Below are 10,454 nucleotides of genomic sequence, written 5' to 3' on the forward strand. Positions count from 1 at the left end.
AAAATGGCCACAATGGAAGTGTTTCCACAACGGAAGTGTTTCCACAACGGAAGTGTTTCCACAACGGAAGTGTTTCCACAACGGAAGTGTTTCCACAACGGAAGTGTTTCCGACGGACCGGTATTACAGACGGACACGTTTCTGGCGGATGTTTATAACCCGCCAGAACAGAAAAGAACAGAGAAGAAGACATTGAAACACGTATGGAAGTAAGTGAAAGTTGATTAGGATACTCTTATATTTTTCATATTAGGCTATCATATCATAATACCCGTCCATCGCAAACACTTCCACTGCGGAAACACTTCCGTTGTGGCCATTTTGCATTCGTGTTTTTCTGTAAATGCATTCACCTGACACTTCCCAGCCACCGTAAATTTCCTCTTGTTTTTGTTTAAGAAACAACAATATTTCGAAAACAAATATGCTAAATAATGATATTGGGTCATTCCATGTCTTTTTCAAGACATCCCACGCACTTATGTGTCAGAAAATTCTGAAATGTTTACCAACTGTTCCGTGCTTATTCTATAGTTACACTGTACATTTTTAATTTGATCTGATGAATACTTTTTGAGATATGGACACTTTATTGAGGAGGGTATGTGTTGATTTCCATGCGTCCTTATTTTAATTCGATTTTCAGCTTCCAATATCTCAGCAACTACATCACATAGGAAACTGAAAATAATACAGAAGTAAGAAACATCTGATCTGTTTTAATTTATAGTATAAAGGTTAGTCTTTCTTGGGATATAAAACGTTTTACCTTATCTTCTTTTTTATTTTGGACCCAAACTTTGGTTATTTCAGCACTCGTAGATATAGAAAATATTTTACATGAGGCCAGTGTAGCTTGACTCTGTCTTATAATAAATGATTGATTATTCATTTTTCACTAGTAAAACAAAAACATATAAGAACCATTGCATCAGAAAAACATCTATTTATGAAAACATAATACTACTTATGAACAAATGTGTCATGTTCTACATTTCTATTTTTTTGGGTCAGTGAGTGTAGAGAAGTCTCTCTCCATTACAGATAATCACTTCTCACAGATACTGCTCCTCTCTCCCGCTCACCGTCTCGCTGCCTGAACCTCTGTTTAATAAGATAGAAGCCGTGATTACTTTAATTATGAACAAAGAGCAAGAAAGAGCAAAGGATGAACGAATAACTGCAAAGGTCTCCGACAGTGATGAATGTCTCCAATCTCTGTCTTTCCACAGAGTGGGAATGTTCATGGAAAAACAGGCGAGTCAGGAGCCAGCAGGGGTTTGCAAAACTGCAGGCGTGCACGTTCACATGCACGGTGTGGCAGCGTGACAGGATGGCCAAGACTGGGAATTTACACACTGCCAATGGTCACGCTGCTGTCAGCACAGGAAAGTCTATATTCACTAAAGACGGAACGGAAAAGGCAATAATATATTTTTAAATTATTTATCAAGCAGAAATGGTCATCTGACTCTGAATATCGACTCGTATATTTTTGGGGAACATCACACATTTACATCATATTTAAAAAAATGGGTGGTCTGATGTGTCGCTTTAGCAAGAGTAGAAAATGCTACTAATGCACCGAAAATGTTTCGCCAAAAACCAAAAATGCACTCTTGGGCCATTGTTGTCTTATCATTTCCGATCAATTCATTAGAAACCATGATAAGTGAAGCGATGTAATGGTTTATTGGATGGTTAACATATTCTCTCATTTTCCTTTTATCAGAGGTTGAAGTTCAGAAATGAAAATATTGCAGCAAAAATGTATTAAAAGGAGCAAAAATATGGCAAGAAAAAGTGACAAAAATAGGTTAAAATATGGCTCGTTTGGTGTAGTAGCAGAAAAAGGGTAGAAATAAGAAAAAAAAAGACTCAAATTGTTCAAAAAATATTCTTAGTTTCTTTAAGACATCTGGCTAGCCCCTCCCAGTGTTTCGCAACCCCAAATGAGGTCCTGACCACAAGGTCAAGATTGCAAAGCATCAGGTCATTACTTATCAAATATAATGTGATTGTGTTCATCCAGAGGTTGAACATGGAATAATGATAATAAATGGAGCTCTACTGCAGAGTGAATGGATCTGAATCCAGTGTGAGACACATCTGTCATCAGGACAGCAGATGGTCTGAGGTCAGGCCCGGACGACTGGATCTGAGCTCCAGTCTGACCACAGAGAGAGGAGGATGGAGGCCTCAGGGACAGAGCAGAGACACACACAAACACACACACACACACACAGGGCGGAGGAAGTCAGTGCACCATCTGCTTTCCGTGTGTGTGACTTCCAAAGCCCAGTTATCATCTGAACACACAGCAGAGCTCCAAACGAGCCCTTTGGACACACCGTCCATCGCTTTTGAGGAGAGTTCACTCACTCACACACACACTCACACAGACACTAACGTGAAGCAGAACACACACTTGAACAGTGAAGCAGGTGGAGCGAGGCTGGTTTTTCATTACATTGGACTGAAAAAGGAAGATGGATCCTTCTCTTCTCTGACCTGTGACACCCACACCTGTTTTACGCTCATCATCAGAGCAGGTTTATGCTCCTTATTGCTCTTCATCCACGTCATCGTCTGTCACTGTGGACGAGCGTAGATAAGGCTCTGCTCTGCTCACTGGTTTTCACCTATTCCATCAGAACCAGCATCAACACACAGGCCTCCATCACTGTGTCACTGCTCCACATAGATAATGATACTGACTAAAGGTAAACCATGATAGAGCTGCAGTTAAGGAGCTGCTGAACTGAGGAAAGTTACTTGGGTCATTGCATGTCATTTCAACACATCACCCATGCACTTCCATCTCAAAAAATTCAGAATGTTTTACTAATTGTTCCTTAATTATTCAATATTCACACTTTAAATTATTATTTTGATAGGATGAAGACTTTTTGAGATATGGTCAATGTAGTGAGGGGGTATTTGTCTATTTTTGCACAACCTTATTTTTCTTCATTTTCAGTTTCCAATATCTGAGGAACTACATCACATAGGAAAAGTAAATGTGGTCAAGTAATACAGCTCCACCTGTTCTATCAGAATATACACAAAGATCTGCTATACATCCTATCCGATGGACATGACAGCTCCTCAAAATAGTCAAAAAGAGAGCGTGGGTTAAGGTCTGGAACATGTTTGGGCCTTCAGTAAACTACTTAGCATATGTCTCAGCTCCCTGTAATGTGATCAACTTAGAGCTATGAACATAGACTGTTCACATCACTAATGATTAGTCACATACTGTATATGCATTGGTTTTTCTCACAGTCTCATGAAATCCGAAAAAAAAACAACTTTTTGTTCTATTTTCATTGGCCCATAACTGAATGTCTAAATTAAAAAGAATAAACCTGATCTCTGTTTTCATTTATAATATAAAGGTTTTTCTTTCTTAGGATATGAAACATTTTTCTTTGTGACTTCTTCATTTTTATTTTAGACCCCAACTTTGGGTTATTTCACCACAAACAAATTATTGTCAATCCTTTACATGAAGCCATTGTAACTTGACTGTGTGTCTTATAATCATTAATTGTTTATTAGTTTTTCACTCGTAACATAAAATTATAACAATTGAATTATTAAGGAATAATTGGTAAAAATGTCAGACTTTTTTGAGTCCGAAATGCGTGGGATGTCCCGATAAATTGCTGCAATAACATGGAATGACCTCCTAAGCTTTACATGTATCACATATTAGGGCTGAGGCGACATTTGATTATAACACAAGACTTTGTTTCTGATTTATCACGATGACATAGTTAAATTTCTTATATCACTTATCAAAAAACAGATTTCTAGAAACAATAAATGAGTATTATTACTCACAAACAAATGTTTTTTTTCCATCTCCTCCGTAAACACTCTCTTATTGACATTGTTTGGTGCATTGCATTGTGGGATGTGGAGTCCTGTAGACGGATGCATAGAAGTCTTTTACTTCATTCAGACTGTGATTTATTATGTTTATAACCATAAAAATATTTTGGGGTTTACACAGAAAGATCTGAATCCAGAAAATGTAATGTGTGTTGTAGTGAGGAGATATGACTGGGAATACTGGGAACAAACTAGAACATTATTGGAGTCAAACCAATCACAGTCCTCCTTTGTATGGTGAAGAAACATAAGAAATCACAATAAGGATGAAGTAAAAAAAAACCACTTGGATCATTCTACAGGACTCCACATCCCACAATGCTATGGGGAGAGATTTGTCTCAAAAATGTTCACAAATATATCCAACATTTTCACGTGTTTTTCAGCTCCACAAACACATCTCCGTATTTGTCTCAAACGCCGGCCAACAACAAACACACTTTGCTCAATCCACAAGCACAATTTAAAATGTACACATGATAATTCATGATAAATACACACACACATGATAAAACACATGTAAATTATGGATCTATTTGTGATTGTAATGCAATGCACCAAACTTTTCAGACAATTAATAAGAGAGTGTTTACAGTGGAAACATTCGTTATCATCTCCACAAACCTTAACCTGTGAGCACATGTAGACATAGTGAGAAATAATAATAATAATAAGGAAAAACAACATATATTGAAAAAAATATAATAATAATAAATGATAAGAATCTTTAATAAGAATAGTCGATTCTAGGGAGGAATATTATTTTTAATATTGTCATAATTTTTTTAATTAGGATGTATTGTTAATTGATATTTTTTCCCATCATAACATCATAGCTTTCATGTCTTTTTCTCACCTCACTGACAGTTTACATCAGGGGTTTTTTAACCTTGATCCCATGTGGGGTCACCTGACGTGTGTGACATCAAAATAGGGTTACAATCCAAAAAATGTTGGGAACAAGTGGTTTACATGAAGAATTATTGCTCGAGCATCCACCAACATTTCACATTCTGTCTATCAATAAATGAGTCAAACTCTTTTTTTTCTTCAGAATCGATTCCAAACATGATCAACTCATCCAGCTGTTCATCCATAACCTTTGTTATTATGTCTGTCATTAAGTATTTTACATGAAATGGAAGTGTACAGTTAGAGTCCTTTCTCTAAATCAGGGGAAAGATGCTGCTGAACACACACAAATGGCCTTTAGTGGGTGTTTGCTGTGGTCTTACTGGGAGCAGTGGTGCTCTAAAGGTTGACAGGACGCTTATATATCGAATTCACTCCTAATACAAATACTAACAAAGAGCTGCAGTGTCATCAGTCTGTAGACACGGCCTATTAAAGTTTGACTCTTACGGTTTTGCTGATCTGCTTATTTTTATCTTTACTGTATATGACTGTAAGTCATTGCACTCAGGTGTAAATAATCTATAAAGCAGATGCAGATGTTTGGCCTTTGAACGACACAGGAAGACGTGAGCATCAAATCAGGCGTGTTTTTACCTCCGTCCACTGATAACCTGCAGGTTTTATGGATCATTTTAAATCTGAAATAATCGCTAAGTATCACATGCGCTGCTCTTAAACTGTGGGAACTTGTTTAAAATTAGAATGAACTAATTAGCTATTTTAATAATTTAATTAAAAGTCATACATGTATTTGCTATTTGTTTGGTCTGTTTATTTTCTTTTAATAATTCCAGGAAGTTTCTGTTGTATTCTTTTTGAACAATGTGTGAAGGTTTCATTTATTCAGACAAATTCATGTTTCAGGAAATTTACTTTGATCACCTGAAATGTTTCGACTGACAACTGCCAGTTTTCTTCAGAGGCGTCTGCTGATCGCTTTGAAAAAAAAGTTGTCCAAATAAATGAAACCTTAACATATTATTGAAAAAGAAGACAAAATTAACTTGCAATTAACTTGAAATTATTATGCAGATGTAAAGGACACATCAAAGTGATCAGCAGACACCCCTGAAGAAGACTGGCAGTTGACAGTTAAAACATGTCAGGAGATCAAAGTACATTTTCTGAAAAAAAAAAGTCTAAATAAATGAAGCTTTTCTTCCTCATTAACTGTTGGTTTTAATTGTTGTCTCTTTTGTAAACGGTAAAGTGAAAAAGTGAAATCATTATTTACTTAGTTATGGTTCATCTTCTGTACATGTTTGTCATGTGCGATTACAGAAACTAAAGAATCACATTTGAGAATGACTGAACAGGAAGTGACACATGGGCTACGTTTCAAGTATGATTAGTGAGTTATTATATGAGCTAATGTTTCATGTGTGCATTCATCTTTGTCTCAAGGTGCCACCCCAGCATCACATGTTTAATCTGCTGTGAAATAGATTCTGATGTGACTTCATTTAACCTCTTTTTTTGAGTTTTGTGTCGGGGATGCACGAAGCTGCTGAATATAAGAAAATCTGAGGAAATAATCTTAACACACACACACACACACACACACACACACACCTGCCTGCACACCGATAAGACGACAACAACTGCCGCTCAGACTTCAGACTGTGTTTGCACGCCGGCATCGGTTGACTGCACTTCCCCATTGAACGACTTGAACAATTTATTTATTCCAACGTGCAGCCGACACCGAGAGGGAATTTAGATTGAGATTGGAAAAAAAGAACAAGAAGCAAAAGAAGAAGAGGAGAAACGCAGACAAGAGCTCAGAGCAGCAGGGCCTGGATGATGCTCCAATATTCCAGACTGTCACTTAACATCACGCCATCTCTACACGCCGGACAATCATTAACAGAGCTAATGAACACACAGCAGGGCCGAGCTGCACATCCACACACACTCACACACACACTGGGGGAATTCCATTAGTCCTGCTGCAGCACTGACACACCTCGGACTGACACTGAGCTGAAAAAGCTCCTGGACAGACGTGTGGATGAGATGAGGTCACTGCAGGGAAAATGGGAAAATGGCTCATTTACTGGTTTAATTTATCCATTCAGTGCCCTTCAAACACGCACACACACACACACACACACACACACACAGTAATCTAAAACATGAGCCCAGTTGAAACGAGGTGACGTGTGTGTCAGTAACACCATCACCGATGGTCTCCTCACTCACAACAGGTTAACACGTCACCACGGATCAAGTCCATCCATCACTAAAGAGTTGTTTCAAGCTCTCTTTAACCCTCCTATTAACCTCAAATATTACTAACACATTTTATTAATCTGACCCCTCTGCACTACTGCCTCTAGAAAATGATAGTTTTCTTCCAAATTTTTCTAATTTGTGGTGCACATTCATGACTCTCACAGAATGAATGTTGGTGCCCCCCATCCCCCTTTCCTCTCACAAACATATTTATTTTCATCTGCTTTTTATAACATACTTGGAGTTATTCACTATAAAGTCCTCTGTCTCAGACACATTCTCCTCCACCTCACTTTTACTGTCAAAGAGCCAACAGACACGTTTTACACACTTTAAACAAAATGACCCCAGAGAAACAACAATCCGTGCAATATGCATTCAGCACATTGAAAATATACAATCATGATAATGTTGTGCTTCATCAATTGTACCCATCAAATTGGGAAAAGTCATGAAATAATATAATTGACCCCAAGGATAATAGAAGGGTTAAAGGACATGTTTACTATGTCTCTCGCTCATCAGTCTGCTTGTAAAGAGTTGAACTTTAAAGGTTCCAATGACCCCATGAAGCAGTGAGCACACACACACCAAACAATAAATGAAAATCCTAACATTTAAGCAGGGCTGAACTTTTGAACCTTGTAGTCGTCGTTGTGAGGTGAAGAAAGAGTGTGTGTGTTGGTGATTATTCATGTCAAAGGTCTGGATGTATGTGTGTGTGTGTGTGTGTGTGTGTGTGTGTGTGTGTGTGTGTGTGTGTGTGTGCGTGTGTGCGTGTGTGTGTGACTCTTATTGTTTTATATTGCAAAAATCTAATCCGACCAAACTCATAAAGAAACTATGTTCATAGAGTTAAACAGAAGAGAATAGAATATATTCTCATTGTAATGCCTTAAGAATTAAATAAGAAGTGCGTCTTTAACAGTGCACGACACACTTCACACGTTTATCAGAATAAAACATTTAAATAGCACATGTCCAATACATGACATACTTTAAATGATATTGAATTTCAGCATATCTTCTTGTTTGTAGATATTTATCTTCTGCTGCTTTTTTGTTTAAATGAGAATTTAATTGAATTCTCTAAATTACAGTTAAGTAAGTTCATATGTTTTCTTATAGTTCATCTTGTGTATATGATGTAGCTGTAAAGTTTGCGTGCTGAGCGGGCGCAGCGCCCGGAGCTCCCGCACGCGGTGCGCGGTGCGCGGGGACAACTTTAAGTTTCTCTGTGAGGAAAAGAATCAAACACTAAATATGATTAACATACTGTGGCGCGCACGGTGATGGTTTAGTAGCTCACAATGGGACACAAACACGCACGGACTCACCTGCGAAGGAGAGCACGAGCACGGTCCACAGGAGCAGCATGATGCCAATAACGTTCAATCCCCGCGCGCGCCTCCGTCCTCCGTGCGCCAAGGGTCCGATCCCCGGATGGAAGGGAAGGAAATCCTCAGGGTCCGCAGCCTGTCGGTGCGCGCGCGTGCGTGTGCGTATGTGTGTGTGGGGGGATCTGATGGTTGGATGGAGCGCGACTGCCTCCGTGCCCGCGGACGGAGCTTCGAGGCTGGGGAGGAGGATGGGACTGAGAGCTGGACTCGTTCTCCCTCCTCATCCTCTTCCTCATCCTCCACCTCCCCTCACATCATCATCATCATCATCATCATCATCATCATCATCATCATCACCTGTGGGGTCAGCGGATGGAGAGCAGTCAAAGGAAAAGTGTATTTTGGGTTGGTGGGTTTGTTTATTCCTGTGAACAACTGATTCATTTATAGAATAATGAATCCTTTCTGCATGAAGAGAAGCTGCTGTGAGGATGTGATGAATGTGCGTGAGTCGCTCTATGATGAGATGCTCATATGTCTATGATATGTTAACCACTTCCTTAAACAAAGCTCAAAAAACAACTTGCTTTAGAAAGTTTACTTGATTCTTTTACCTAAAACACGTGTGTTAAACTCAAGGCCCGGGAGCCAAATCCGGCCCATTGGAGCATCCAATTCGGCCTGCAGGAGAAAATAAACATGACAGCGAAAACATTGTGTGACTGAAACTCAACAACATTTGTAGGTGCTCACAGTTTTCCCAGCGCTTATACTGCACGATTGCAGTCATTTTTAATGTTAAAGGCAGGGTAGGTAATTTTCAAAAGCTAACATGATTTTGAAAGTAGAAAGAGTGTTGCGCTTTTACCCGCCCCCTCCCCTCTATGCCACGCCCCTCACTCACATGCAGAGCACCAGTGCTTTAGTGAACCTCAGCTCATCGCTTGTATTGTGTAGAAACGACTTTGTCTCATTCAGCGGTAAGTAAACACTAAACTTTATCATTATATATATTAAACAAAATGTGACTAAAAACTCTGTTTTAACTCTATCACAGTGACGAGCTTTCAGTGTGGGCTCGTGCACGTGAGGGGTCGAGAACGAGCAGGGAGACAGCAAGACGTGATTGGTTTAAAAAAAAAAAAAACAAATCGTCTTTTTCAGATGACACATTTTATTTGTTCCTTTTTCAGAGCACATAAGAGCTCAATTTCTAACAGAACATAAAGAAAATGTCAACCAAAAACGTATCAAAAAGTGTATCTTGAGAAAAGTACTGAAGAAAAAATTCTAAAAAAATCTTAACATTTTCACGACATTTTCCTTTATTAAATAGAAATTAGACACAAAATGTATGAAATTTAAATTGAAGATCCTGTTGGGACTGATAATTGTCACTTGTTGCTTGGATTTTGTCAGTTTCTTGCATATTTTGTATTGTATGTATTTATAGAAGCATAAACTAGGGCACAATAATGTTGAAATTACTCATATTCCCGTATCAAATCTGTGGCCAACTTGAGATCAAACTACTCCTCATTTGGCCCCTGAACTAAAATGAACGTGACGCCCCCGCACTAAAATATCAGGAAATTATTCTTCAACATTTCCAAATTAATGGCATTCAATTAACCACATAGCAATAAAAAAAAATCAACAATTATTGCTGTTCCACACACTCCGACTAAAGCCTGGGAGAAGAAAATATGAAGGGAAATATGTTACAAAAGTAAAGGTATAGTAAGGATTATAAAAAGGTATTATATTATTGTCTTTTTGGTAAAAAAAAAAAAAAACAAACAAAAGATTAAAAAAACATTTAAAATTGTGTGAGTTGTTGCATATTTTAATGATGAAAAGGTCAGTGAAGTGATCTGTGTCAGTTTGTTATGCAAAATCAATGTGGTTTGACTGACTTTGTGGATCTGGTCAGAATAAACAATGTTTCTTTTAGACACAGAATCAAATACGTATCCTCCTCCAACATGTCTTTTGTTGATAATGTGTTTCTTTCAAAGGTAATATTCAGCTGTTGTGTTTTGTTTTGTTTTTTCCATCTGTGCTTCT

General features: G+C 38.2%; 1 protein-coding gene across 1 annotated transcript in view; it reads right to left on the bottom strand.

Moving 5' to 3' along the window:
* Positions 1 to 8,677, bottom strand: part of LOC114471110 (GDNF family receptor alpha-4-like) — a 72,361-nt gene extending 63,684 nt beyond the window's left edge. The window contains exon 1 of the mRNA XM_028459695.1: positions 8,385 to 8,677. The gene's annotated coding sequence lies outside the window, so the exon portion shown is untranslated. The remainder of the gene's footprint in view (positions 1 to 8,384) is intronic.
* Positions 8,678 to 10,454: the final 1,777 nt, after the last annotated feature.

This window comes from Gouania willdenowi, chromosome 10, assembly GCF_900634775.1.
Source record: "Gouania willdenowi chromosome 10, fGouWil2.1, whole genome shotgun sequence".
NCBI lineage: Eukaryota > Metazoa > Chordata > Actinopteri > Blenniiformes > Gobiesocidae > Gouania > Gouania willdenowi.